Source organism: Natator depressus, chromosome 2 (genome assembly GCF_965152275.1).
Source record: "Natator depressus isolate rNatDep1 chromosome 2, rNatDep2.hap1, whole genome shotgun sequence".
NCBI lineage: Eukaryota > Metazoa > Chordata > Testudines > Cheloniidae > Natator > Natator depressus.
This window is the reverse complement of record NC_134235.1, coordinates 71,722,066-71,736,564: the sequence shown is the minus strand read 5'-3', so window position 1 is coordinate 71,736,564 and position 14,499 is coordinate 71,722,066. Positions and strand designations below refer to the sequence as shown.

The 14,499-nt window shown below is 41.7% G+C and overlaps 1 pseudogene; it reads left to right on the top strand.

The window, feature by feature from the left end:
- LOC141981427 (chloride channel protein C-like) overlaps positions 1–14,499 on the top strand; it is a 102,748-nt pseudogene that overhangs the window by 9,980 nt on the left and 78,269 nt on the right.

The following is a 14,499-nucleotide window of genomic DNA, read 5'->3' as shown; positions in this document are numbered from 1 at the left end:
ACTGTGCATAGGAGGCACAGGTTTGTTTCCTCTTTTCCCCACTGTAAAATGATATAGACCGTTCATACTTTCTTTAATCCGAATCTTCTCTGCTTATGAACATCTACGGGCTGGATCCTGCAAACCTGCTTTTGTAAATATTCCCACTGAAGTCAAAGGGATTACTCACATGAGTAAGGATTACTTGCATCAGTAAGGATTTGCAGGGTCAGGTGCTGTCTTCTGGATATTGCTCATTGGCTCATTAAAGTAATAAATAAAAAGCCCCATATTGTATTGTGTTTTTTGGGTTTTTTTTGGTTTTTTGTTTCCAAGGCAAGGGCAAAGCAGGGAAAACCCCTCATCTGCCAAAAGAAAAGGCCACTGTGAACGATCTGTGGCTCAAAGGATAATCATACAGTACAGCTCGAACGATATGTGATATGCTTTGTCTTTAACTTTCATCTTCAGTTAGTGAAATAAATCCTGAGACGTGCCTATTAAAACAAATTGTTACTCATGGAAGAAATTAGTAATTGCTGTGAGAGGAGCAGTAAAAGATTTTGCTTTTGTTTTGTAATAATACAATATAAGATAATTAGAGAACAATTGATTTACAGAGGCAGGAAAACTCCTGGGAGAAACATGTCATCTAGAAATCCTGTTTATACAGAAAGGATTAACTGTGAACAGCAAGCTCACTTTAGCTTCTCTTCCTTGTTGTTGTCTTTTGGGATGTGGGCTGAGAAGCATGCTAACTTCTCTCTGGTGTATTTCTGGAGCAGCAAATAGGTTTGGTACACTTTTAAAAGTTTTTTTTAAAGTAAATGTTGTTTCAGAGGTGAAGCAACCTTTCAGTAAGTATTCAGGCATCATGTAAACCTTACTCCACTAGACAGCACTAGTTGATATGTATAAGGGCATGTCTACACAGCAATAAAAAAAAAACCCTGTGGCACTGAGTCTCAGAGTTGTCTGACTTGGGCTTGCAGAGCTCTGGTTGTGAGGTTGAAAATTGCTGTGCAGACATTCCTGCTCAGACTGGAGCCCGGCCTCTGAGACCCTCCCCTCCTCGTGAGGTTTCAGTGCCCAGGTTCTAGCCCCAGCCCAAATGTCTACACTGTGATATTTAGCCCTGCAGCCTGAGTCCCACAAGCCTGAGTCAGCTGAACTGGGTCAGCTATGGCCATGTTACTCTCAGAAAAACTATGTTAAAAGAAGGTAAAGTCTCCAAAGTCAAGCAGTCAAAAATTAGGAAATGCCAGACTTAAGGTTGCCTGCATAGCCTTAACTCAGCCCTTTTGTGCATATGCATTATGATATGGTCTTTAGTGACATGGTCACCTACTATTTTTTCCACCACACCTCTGCATCATTCAGTGCATAGGATGGACAGTGCTCACTGAATGAGCAGAAATTCAGTAATTTGTTTTCTCCTTGTTTGTGTGGTCCCAAGCCTTATTTGTTGCATGCTGGTCAAACTTTGCTCTGAAGACTGAATTATTTATTTCCTGATCAGCTTTTCTATGGCATCACAAACAATGAATTAATTAGCGAAGTGCTTCACAAACAATGAATTAATTTATCTTTGTAAAACCCTGTGAGGGGAGGTGGTGGTGGTATCCACATTTCATACAAGAAGATTAAAAGATTTTAAGATCAGAAGGGACCATTAGAACATGAAGTTTGACCTCCTGTATCTCTCTGGCCATTAAATTTCAACCAGTTACCCTGGTGTTGAGCTTAAAGCATATCTTACAGAAAGGCATCCAGTCATGATCTGAAGAGATCAAGAGATGGAGAATCCACCATTTCCTGTTATAGTGCTTCCAGTGCTGCCCTTGCACTGCAACCTTAATTCTGGTATTTCTTAACTTTCATGTGCTCGACTCGGCAAATTTAATGTTCTTGTAACATAACATTTTGAATATAACTTCCTTGATTTTTTTTAAGAAAAGCAAACTGAAAAAACAAATTAATCGTGTGAAACTATATTGACTCCCACATGGTTCATCAGTTGGGTTTGGACTTTTAGATCAACAGCAGAGACATCTGCCACTTGAGCTAATAGAGTAACTATAGCAATAGTAGGTTGTCTGACTCTGGGGCCCAGCCACTGGAGGGAGGTGAGGCACATATTTTCCCAGTGGGTTCCGCAGCCATTTGCTGACAGCGGGGGAATGGTAAGACTCAGGAATCATAGGTTTTATTCCAGATTCATATGGGAGTGTACGATTAAGGTTTCAGATCCTTCTTCCCCTCTCTCTCTCTGCAAATCTGACCCCTTTCAGCCCTTGGCCTCTCTAGCTTGTCCCAGTCTCCCCTCCATGTCCTAGTCTTCCTCCTTGCCCATCTGTAGTCCAGGCCACTTCCTTGTCCTCCTCTTCACTGCATGGATACCAGTAGTGGAAGCACTGAGAGCACAAAAGTGACACTCGTTCTCAGCTCCTGTGCCGGCGTCATAGCCGCTCCTGGCAGTGTAGAGGAGCAATTGCAGGGAAAATCCTGCTCTGCCCCTTCAGTCTCAAACTGGAGCATGCTCCCTGAAGACAGAGTGTTCAGAGAATTTATCAGTCAAGTTCTAACAAATCTCTACTGAGGGTGTGCAAACTGAGATTTTTCAGAGGCCCATAACTTGACCAAATTTCGGTGGATTTTCACAACGCTGGCAAAAGGCACATCCCTGATAACAGGGTGATACGCCTCTTGGTTTCCCTCATTGCCAAATTTCAAGTCCCTGCTGAAAAGCATGGAGGCAGTAGAGTTTCACAGTTAAACAGTTGGAAAGATTTTTTTTTTTATCATTGGCAAAACGATGTATTTTTCTTTAATAAACTGGTGAACCATGTGAGTTGAAAATGTATAGAAAATGTCAGCCTGACCAGACACCCAATATGGGAAATTTCAACCCAAAAGTTTGGCAAAATTATAAACAAATGAAAACAGAGTGTTATAATAGAAAGTGTTGAGAAAACTTAACTATGGTGTCGCTACCTAAAATACAGGCAGTGCTCTCAGGAATCAACAAATTGATCAGCATACAAACACACTCTGAGTTCCTAATGCAATGCACTAGGAGAGAAGTTCATTGGGGACAGGGTTAAAAAAGAGAAAAGCTAATATCTTATAAAGCAAATAGAAAAATCAATCAGTTAACCAATCAACACACCCCCTGCTGCCCAGTCCACAGCCCGTTTAGGCCTCAGAATGTGACCCTCATAGTATTGCTAACATATGGATGCACAGGTAACAGTTCCAAGATTTATGCTTATCTTTGGGCTCACTGACCCCTCTTTTGGCAGCCTAGTTTGACATGGACCTTTGTGTCCTTGGCAGTTGACTGAAATCAGCTCACTTCTCCTATGCTGCCAAACAGCCACTAGTTATTACAGTTGTTGTGGGTCAGGTTTGAATTTAGACTCCAGAGGTGAAAAGCTCTATGTCCCCAAAACAATGCCCTGAACAACCCAGTCCCCCTATATTCAGCCTTTTAAAACCTGTTTGCTTTAACAATAAATAGGCAAGGATTTTTTTTACCATTGATGAGTTTTCTAAACATATAAGTCTTAAAGCATGCCTTGCTGTGCCTCACTGTTTTCCGATGAATTATTTTTCTCCATGTTGTAGGAGGAATTTCATCACAGCTGGTGCAGGAGCAGGAATAGCCTCGGTATTCCGTGCCCCAGTGGGTGGACTCTTGTTCACGTTGGAAGAGGTGGCCTCTTTCTGGGACATCAGACTGGCCTGGCAAACTTTCTTCTGCTGCTTGATGGCTGCCTTCACTACGGATTTACTCTCTTCATCTCTTTTTGGGTTTGTTTACAGAGGTCATTTTGGATTTTTCAAAGCAGAGAAAAGAATTTTATTTTGGGTATGTACCAAATGAACTATTTTTAAATAAAAATATAGCTCATGGATTTATAATGTATATGGCAAATACCCATATCTCTTTGGGCCTGTGATGGAATCTGGGAATAAATAATCTGTGGCACAAGTCCTGTTTTCAGTCAAGGATCTTGAGAAGCATAAATGGAAATTAGCCCATGAAAATTAAAACTAACATATGGACTGTTTTTAAGCCTTTGGGGCTCCAGCAGCAATTGACACTGACCGGAGGACCCCTTCTCTTACCATGCCATGCTGCATACAGCTAATATTAAATGACTACCTCTGACAGCAACATCATTTCTGATGAAGCACTTAATGATACAGTCTTAGGCCTTATCTTAACTAGGAGAAGAGGTGTGTTCTTTCCAAGTATTCATTAACAAGTGGTAACTAACATGAGGTATATCCTAGTGAAGCTGAGGCAGTTTGTATTTTAACTGTATTAGCAATTAGAAGTAAACCCTAGGCTCCACCTTAATGCTGGAGCTAGTCAGTGAAATCTCCCAGGTGAGAGAGGCTGACAAAGAAGGGGGAGGGACCAGCCCAGCCAGGAGAGGCACTACATTTAAAGCTGCACTCTCTTGTTGTCACCTTATCTGAGGGGTAAATTTCCCTCCCTGAGCATGCTACACCTGTGGGTAGGAAATGGGGAGAACTGCAATTTCCAATTTTCCTTGATGTGAATCTGGCCCATTCAGTTAAACTTTCTCTCAGGACCATCTTCTGTATGCAATTTTTTTTTTCTTAAGCAACTTCTTAAAGCAGGGGTGGCCAACCTGTGGCTCCGGAGCCACATGAGTCTCTTCAGAAGTTAATATGCGGCTCCTTGTGTAGGCACCGACTCCGGAGCTGGAGCTACAGGTGCCAATTTTCCAATGTGCCGGGGAGTGCTCACTGCTCAACTCCTGACTCTGCCACAGGCCCTGCCCCCACTCCACTCCACCCCTTCCCGCCCCCTCCCCTGAGCCTGCTATGCCCTCGCTCCTCCCCCTCTTTCTGCGAGCCTCCTGCATGCTATGAAACAGCTCGTCGGGAGGTGCTGGGAGGGAGCGGGAGGCGCTGATCAGCGGGAGGCGCTGGGAGCAGGGCAGGGGAGCTGATGCGGGCAGGGGCGGGGGGCTGCTGACATATTACTGTGGCTCTTTGGCAATGTACATTGGTAAATTCTGGCTCCTTCTCAGGCTCAGGTTGGCCACCCCGTCTTAAAGTCTCCTCCAACCTGTCCAATATGATTTCGGTCAACTATTAGTTAGAACAAACTCTATTAGGCAGCTGAATTTTGCTACATGCATGGGTGGAAGCTTAGATAGGTTTGACTATAGTTACTTTAACTGTTGCAGTTTTTGCTGAGCTGGCATTAGAGTGAAACAACGCCAAGGGCAACCATGTTGATTTCTGCATGTGGTTTCTCTTTAATGGCTCAGCCTTGGAGTGGGAACTGCATTCCTGGTAATTAATAGAAAATGTTTAGCTCTTAACATAACAGAACAATTATTTCCAAAGGCCTTTTCCTTCCCCGTGGGGATCGTTGCACTGAGCTCAGGCTATTAGATGGCCAACAGCTTGCAGTGTTTTTGGCTGGGATTATCAAAGGGTTAGCTGCCCAATTTCCACTGAACTGGGAATTGGGCATATAGCTCCTTTTTATTAGGAGCTTTTGAAAATCCCAGCCCCGGCTGTTACCAGAGAACAATATGGGGTGCCCTGGGATAAGCAAGAAACATACCAAAAAATGTGAGGTACTGGGGGCAAAGGTATTTTTTTTTTTTGGCATAACATTAATATCCATCATTTTCAACCTGCTGGGGCCAAAATCTGTGACGTGTTGTTTTTTAAAATTGGATGATACTCAAAACACAGGATACATTGGAAAAATAGCAGATCGTTTCGGCAACAATAGGTGGGGAGACTTTGGTGGTGGTTTAACACTTGGCTCAGCTAAGTCTTGAATAGCTTCCTGGGAAGCTCTCTCTTTGTTGCTGTTTGCCAGCTGTTTCATTTTGTTGCCTGTAAATGGATACAAATACAAAGAAAAATAAATAATACTTGGAAGACACAAGTATTTATTTACATGCTAAAAGATATTGTTGAACATGCCAGATCATGGCACTCAAATAAACTTCCCACCCCCACACAAATTTTGTTTGATCTCAGGAAGACTATACAACCACAGACATGAAATTCCATCATTTCCTTTGTTTATCAAAAGCAGCATGTATAAAATAGCCGTAGGACAATAGCTGTCAATCTTTGCTCAAGTACTGTTGAGGGCTTGGGTCTGTATTCTGCAAAGTGCTGAGTGAGTGCCCTTGGTTCCCAGTGACTTCAAGCAGAGATAAGAGCACTCAAAACCCCATAGAACTGTGTGGTGTTGGTCAGATTTGAGATCCACTGGACAAGCTGCGTGGGGAAGTTTGCACAGAACAATATTGCTTGCAGTATCCCTGCCTCTAACCAGTGCTTAGTAATATGTATTCTTCATCATAAGTACCAACAATTGTCCACCACCCTAGAAGAAGAGACTCTTTGCAGATGCTACTCAAAAATACTACCATTTGTTTCTGAGGGGGGATGTAAGTGGACAATAATGCAATCATTTTTCCTTTGAAGGAAGTTTTTTTCCTAACCCTAAGTAGTTAATGGTTGGATAACATCCTGAAGTCTGAGGGTTTTGATATTCCTTTTGAATTTTTATTCTATCTGGTATAGCACTGGATATTTTTATTATTCACATAAATGTCTCACCCTATTTTGAATTCTACTAAGCTTTTTACTTCAATAATATTTTTGACAGCTACTTCCTTCATAGGTTAATTACACATTGCATTAATACCAAGCCATATGCTTCTTTCTGTACCATGGTATGGAGGGAAGCAACTGCATGCTATCCATGCAAAATTAGGTATGGGAGCATAGAGCAGCGGAAAGACCAGAAACCATTTCTTTCACTCCATTTAGCTGCCAGGAAATCTGCACCACTTCCCCAGGGTACACACTGTTATGTGTACACACTACCTTGTTTGTGTGGGGACTTCTCATCTCAGAATTTCATTGTCAGGAAGACAATGCAGAGTCAGGCTACATTCTCCCTTTCTTGATTTTCTTCCTGCTACTTTATCTTCATGTTCCACTCTAACTCTCTTTGGTGTGTGAGCACTCTAAAATACTTATAGATTATTAGCTTGTCTTAACCTATAAATATTACCCAACTGTTATGTAATGCTTTTCATCTGTCGCTTATAAAGCACTTTATAATGGAGGTAAGTATCATTATCCTTATTTTACAGGTGAGGAAATTTAGGCAGGGAGAGATGAAATAACTTGCCCAAGGTCACACAACAGGTCAATGGCAGAACTGGGACTAGAACCTAGCTCTACTGAGTCCCAGCCAAGTATGTGTTCCTTAGTGCATTCCTCATAAGTAGACTTCACTGGCTCCGGATCATTTTTCATTGCTTTTCTCTAATTCCCTCCAGTTTGTCTCTGCATTTCTGGTAATGTAGTGCCCACAACTGAGGCAGTATTCCTGGCTGTGTAGATAGGATTCATTACTTGCATGCTCCATGCTATGCTGACTCTGCATGTTCTGTGCAAAATTGTACTGGGCACTTCTGCTTCCATATCATATTAGACTTGCATCTAACTTTCTGTAACTGGTATCTTATCGCCACAGGCTTTTATTAACTCACTATGCTTGTTTAGTTACCAACCTCCTTTTGCATTTCTGGTAACTTTTTTTTTTTTTTTTTTTTAACCTCATGTTTCTAAGCTATTCCTCGTGAAATCACAATAGCCACTCCCTGTTCTTTGAATTCTCTTTTTACAGAGGAACTGAAGTCTCCTGTTGTCTAGTTAGGGAATCTTTTAAAATTTCCCAGTCTTCTTTCACACTGACACATTTTAATACCTCTGCTGTGTACGTGTCTTTTCACAGATGTCAATACCACCCTGTTTTTTAATTCCTTGACATTCTTGGTCCTGAATTGTAACATATTTGTACTGTTGTGTTCTGTGAATTCAATACCCCACGCAAACGAGTTATCATGAACTGCAGTTGAAAATGTCTCATTCTGCCATACAGTATTGGAAAAGTATATAAATATACATAGCAATTATGAAAACAAACTGGAGGTTGATCCAACACAAAAGGAGAACCTTTCTGTACCAAAAACACCCAAGAGGGTAAAATACGAGAATGACTGTTGTTTTTAGTATTTGTAGCCCTTTACAAACTCATATTAGGACATCTTCAGAAAAAGGGAGTGGATGTTGGCCCTCTCCATCTTCTTTTAGTGTCAGAGGAAAAACTGGATAGAATTACCACCACATGACTTCTGCTGGAGTTCTATAGGTTTTGGCTGTCCAGATGGTACAGATAATCAGAAATATTTTCACTTCAGTTAGTTTGGGACTCAGGGGAAATTTCACTTCTTTCATGTTTGTGGCATTAACCAACACAGTTTATAGTGAATAAACTCTGAATTGAAAGTTGGTGGGTCATGTTTCTCAAGAAAAATATTTATTTTCCTCAGTTTCACTCTACACAGGATAATGTTACAAGAGGAATTTATTGCATGGCAGCTCCATGTGATTCTGCAGAGCTCAAGATTTTTAGGAAGCTTGACTTTATTTATTGTTACTTGGACCACTGGGTTATTTACAAGGGTGAAGCTCACTGGGGCAGGCGACAGATCTCTCTTGGAGGCTGGTCTCAGATTGCAGCTCGAACTGTCACAGGAACTAAGATCCACCAATACACCTTACCACTTTTTGTTCCAAATGCAAGGCCTACTTGCTTGTCCTTGCCTTTGCTAATACAAACGCACAGCATACATATAATATATTAAAAATATATATAAAAAAAGTCCTCATGCAATTTCTCCCAGAGAAAGGGAGGCAGAAAGAAAGAACCACACATGACTGATGTTAGTCACATAACTTAATGCAGTCTTGGAAGGCACTCCGATACTACAGTGCTGAGGATAGTGTGAGAAACTGAACAGAATAGAATTCTTGATATTTCAGATTTAGCAGCTGCCCTCTATATTTAAACAGTTAGGTCTGTGTAGACAGGATATTGTAATAAAGAGGATGATTTTGTTGTAGCAATTGCTGAAAATAATGCCAGGGTTGTACATCATGGTCAGATAGCATTGTTAAAGCCCTGACACTACTCTGTATCTGTGCAAATGTTTGGAAAAGGTTTTTGTCCCAGTTAGAGAGCTAGCTGCACTTTTATCCCTTTCATGGTCTTTCCGAGTGCACCCCATCAGGTGTCAGGCCTCTTGCCTTCATCTTTTCTGAGCTAGAATCCCATAATTCTCCCACTCTTAGACCTTATCCCAGGGCTACATCATCCTGTGTACCAAGTGAGTGCTTAGCAGTCCCAGTTGGATTTAGCTCATGCATGCCTTTCCTGTAGGTGCTGTGCCCAGTGGTTAATACAGTGACCAGGCAGCTTTCTTAAAACTAAGTATTGTTTAATCTTAACAGTAGGAACAAAGCATAAGACAAAAAGGCGTTTTAAAACAGTTAAGTCTCTGCACATCTCTCTCACTTGAGGCTTTCCATGCCCTGGAAGATAAAGAAGGCCTCATGACTTCAAACCCGCTTTGCAGTCCCTGACAACTGCCCCTGCCCCCTCTTCTAGTGAGTCACCTTTTAACTGTTTTGTGTCCTTTTGATCTGTCTGTTCCCAGCCTTGGCAAAACAGCAGTGTAACCTTGGGTTGGAGCAAAGGAAGTAGCATTTACCTAACTTAATAGCCCGATATTGATTCTTAATGACCCCTGCCGTGTTTACTAGGAGGCTACTGGTCTAGAGTACATAGTTCCTGCTGGTTTCCTAACAGTTCTGCTATAAACCAACATATGCATACAGTAAACATTCCAATATAAGTATAAAATAACTGTCCAAATAACTAGGTCATACACAGTATTAATACACATTTACAGATTAGCCCTACCTCCTTCAGTTTTACTTGCAGTTTATTCAGTGATTTTGAAATGGGTAGTTGCAGATTGAAGCTTAATAAATGATTATGAATAATGAGGTGGTTTAAGGTACAGTGAGTGGAATCCTGGCCTCGCTGAAATCAAGGTAAGTTTCTGCATTATACCCTGAAGTTCTGAGCTCTCTCAGTAATAAGAGATGCATCACAAAAATTTCTGCCTGATGGACTGCTTCTACTCATGGAAAGAGGGGCCCAAGCAGGAGCTGCAGTACTAAGTCTTCAGCCTGATTTGATCAAGTCCTTTCCAATCTTTTTAAAAATCAAACAACTGTCTGGTGGAGCTATGTGCTGCCTGGGTTTGTATTTTCTGATCCTGCAAGGTTCTGTGGAGACGTCTCTTGGCTCCTCATGGGAACATCCCTAACTTTGAGAACTGCACTCCTTAAGCTGCAAGGAAAGATCTGTTTCTTATAAAGTAAATTTTGCTTATTTGTTGCATTGTTATATCATGTTTCACTCAGCAGAGTAGCTGCTGTATTTCAAATCACTGGCAGAATTCTTAGAACGTACAGTCTTTCTTTTCTCCTTCAATTCAGGTTAAAAATTTGCTGGATATGAGTGTCTTGGCCTTCGTTCTGACCATTTTCCTTGGAATACTTGGAGGACTTTTTGGAGCTCTCTTTGTTTCCCTAAATATAAAGATTAATAAATTACGTGAGCGTTTCTTTAGCTCAATTAAAAGAACATCCCTCAGAAAAACAAGCAAGCTCTTGGAATCTGTGCTGGTTCTTGTAAGTAAATAATGTGTGTTTCTCATTTGAAGTCATGTTTAAAATGGTTCAGGTAAGAGTGAAGGCCAGTCACAGGGTGGCTAGATGTAACAGCAGATGACAGGGAAAAGTGACTTTCTGGTGCACGATTTAGCGTAATTGATGTGGAATGGGCAGAGGGGACCCAAAATGTTGTACAGGGATTTTCAGCCTGTCTGTACATGGGTAGAAGTGTACAGTGTTTATTTGTTGTTGTTCATTATTTTTTTTACAGCACTTACCAAGTTACTTTCCGTACTGCCCCCAGCCACTCCTTCATTCTCACGATACTACATTTATTTAGCAGTATGGAGAACTGTTTTGCTGGGTTGATGGCTGTCACATTCATTTTTGGTGTTTGGATGGTTGCCACGAGTCGTTTCCAAACATTTCCTTTCCCCTCATTCTTCCTCAACAATGACAGACCACCTTGGCATTTGGGAGAGGCATCGTTGCCGGCATCCTCTCTCCGTCCTCTCTGCTCTCATCAAGGGATAACATGTTCTCCTCCCTGGCCTTTGGTATCTTCAGGTGGCAGTCTGGCAGGCCTGTTTCCCCTCTAATCCACTTGTCATCTTGTGGGGTCAATCCATTTCCCTGCTTTGGTGCAAAATAATCAATTAGATCCCTCTGCTACATCTGCACCTCTAAAATGTAAAAGGCAATTGGGAGTGTGACATATCCAAGTAACATGACACACCATGAAGAGGGATCTCTGTTTGTTGGGGGAATGGTAGATGCATGGGGCATAAGGGTTTGAGAGGACTTCAGAACTTTGGATGAATTTTGAGAACTTTTTAAATGTTGCTTCATAGCTGGATTGAGGCCTGGGCTAGATGTGAAAGGATCTATCCTATTTCCAGTCCTTTGAGCTATCTAGTCTCCCACTGAGTACAGCTTTTAGTTTGTGGGAAGGATGTTTCCATAAGAACTAGAAAAGTACCGCAAGCCTAAAAGGTTTGTGTGTGTGTGTGTCTTTCCATCATTTTCAAATTCAAAAATATGGTGAAAGACATGGAGAGGGGGCTTTGGGGTGGAGAGGTTGAAGTGTTTAGAGTATTCTTCTGTACCTTATTTGTAGATTACTCTGAGCTGGATTTCTCCACCAGTTTTATCTTCTGAATGCCAACTTCTCATTATTTTCCTTTCTCCATTTTTTGCAGAAGTTTGCAGGGTTTTCCGATATTTTAAAGTGCCTGAATGACCCTATTGTACTTTTTTCTTCAGAGAAATGAGTGCAAACCAAAACCTCATGCTGTTGACATCTCTTAGGCGACTTGCCAGTTTATTTACTGAGTTCAAGCTCCCTCCTGAAGAGGAAACTTTATTGAAGGGCACTGAGCCTACCCATGCAAATCCTTGCCTGCCTGTCGGCCTGAATAACCCTATCAGCCAACCTCTGCTCTGAGACAGCAAAAGGATATTGGTGTCAGAGGAGAACAATGGTTACTGGTTTAATTCTTCTATACTTTTTGAGATATACTGACATTAGGTCCTGCCCTACAACACAATTACAACTGGAGTAGAGAGTATCAATTTACCACACAGTTGTACTCCATTGGTATAGGCAGCATCCACCTCTGTTATAACAGGGTATATAATTATAAATAAATATATATAAAAAAGAGTCATACTGTGGCCCTGGGCAAAACCAAACAGTTTTAGAATGTGATTGGGTCACAACCTCATTGTAGCTGAATGCCCCAAGGGGATGCAAGTAATTGTTATGATAGTGTATAAAAGACTTAATTAAATGAGGCATTAAACCATATGTACAAAAACTGATTTCCATAAACCTCTTGAAACCCCTGCCCCTTATCAGTGTCTGATGTTTTACTTCAGAATTTCTTGTATTCCTTCACTTACTTACGTCATTTAGAAGAGGTAAAAGTAAGATGGTGTTCTTGTTCTAAAGCCTAAGGGCTGGTCCCCGCTACCACTTATGTCACTCAGGGGTGTGAAAAAGACACCCGCCTCTGAGCAACATAAGTTACATTGACCTTAGTGCTGTCCACACCGGTGCTGTGTTGGTGGGTGACACTCTCCCTCTGACACAGCTTCCACCTCTCACAGAAGTGGAGTAATTATGCTGATGGGAGGCTCCAAACAGAATTGCAATGCCATTGAGGCCTAATAATAACCAGGGGCTTTTCTATGTCCAGAAAGCTTCATGCTTTTCCTTGCTGCATAATGTCATGAATTGCAACTATTCATTTATCATTTGTAGATTGTCTGAGCTATGGAAGCCTCTGTTTCTTCCCTCTACAGCTTCACCTGTTGCCTTCTCATAAATACATTACAAACTCCTTGCATGAACTACTTACATGTACGAAAACAGACTATTACTTTATCAGGACACAGGATGGGATTTAAATTTAGGACCAGCTAGCTGAGATCTGGGGTCAGATATAAAGAGAAAACAAGATGTAATAAAATGTTTATTTTACACCACTAAAGGGCCAATCCCACATGATACTGAGCACCAGCAAGATTCACAGAGTGTCACAATTACCAGGTGAGCAGTGCTTTAGACCCCTCTCGGTCAGTCTTGAGTGCACACCTCACGTGGCAGAGCTGGCTTGCCCTGCACCTCACTGTGTGTGGAACCACTCTTAGACTGATCTCTGGACTGCAGCCCCACCTCCTCTTGACCGAATACATTAACACAAGAGGCCCAACTGGGGTTAGGACCTATAAGTCCTTTCACCCTCAGGGTGCCTGTGACAGCAGTTGATTAAAGAGACTCAAATAGCTTCTTCAAAACAAAACATTATTTATTCACCCAAAGATGCATAGCATGCAGAGTAAAGGGATAAAACAATGAAAAGCCTAAAACCATGGGTCTTATTTACATCTTAATCTTTTCTTGCAGGCTTTGGTAAATTCCCGTCAGCCCAGTTACCTCATCTCTGGCTGCGAGAAGCAGATGACTGTTGCAGCTTCTCCCTCCTTCTGTGGCTCTGTCTAGACTTGGAGCTGGAGGTGTGAGTCCCAGCTTGAGCAGACATTGAGCTAGTACAAATAGTAGTCATGGTAACACAAGCAGTGGCAACGGCGGTGCAGGGATCACTGCCCTGAGTACAAACCCACCCGGACCCTGTGGGTACGCACTAGGGGAAAAGCCTGGGCTGCTTCAGCTACGCTACTATTTTTAGTGCGCTAGCTTGATGAGAGGTAGCCACGAGTATGTCTGCTCAAGCTGGGAATTGCCCGCCCCAGCTCCAAATGTAGATGTTGCCTGAGTGCGTCTGTCAGCCTGTGCGTTAGCCTCAATCTTTCTACCCCTCCCCTTCTGCCATGAATCCTTTAACTGACAAGTGTTGGGTTTTTTTCTCTCTTTTTTGATATCTTAGTAACTTTGCTGGCACCAGCTTCTTTACAGCTAATTAACCTGGCTATTGTGGGATGCTTCTTATCTAGGTTATTGTTTTGCCTTTCCTGTTTGATTCCTCTAAATCCCCTTTTGATCTCCCCTCATAGCAAGTAACCCAACATAAACACACAGAGGCATGCACAGTATTCCTAAAAATAATACAGATAGTTCTCAGTTTGAGTCCATGGGAGTTGAGTGCATTCAGCATCTTGCTAAAGTCCTCAAAATAGCCCAAATATTTTAGCTATTAAAAATAGCTTTGCTTAAAGCTTCATATTTCCCATGGTTTAAGTATTTCATCCCTTCCCCCCCCTTTACTTTTTAAAATAAACATTTTATGTAAGTTCTTCACCAAAGTTAATGAAAGCAACAAAGTGAACTCCTACTCAGATTCTTTCCTTTTTATTAGCTTTAGAAGGTTACAAGTCTTGTTTTATCATGTCTTGGTCAAAGCAAGGCAGGGCAGTAGTGATTTGATCTGAAAGGAACCCTATAAT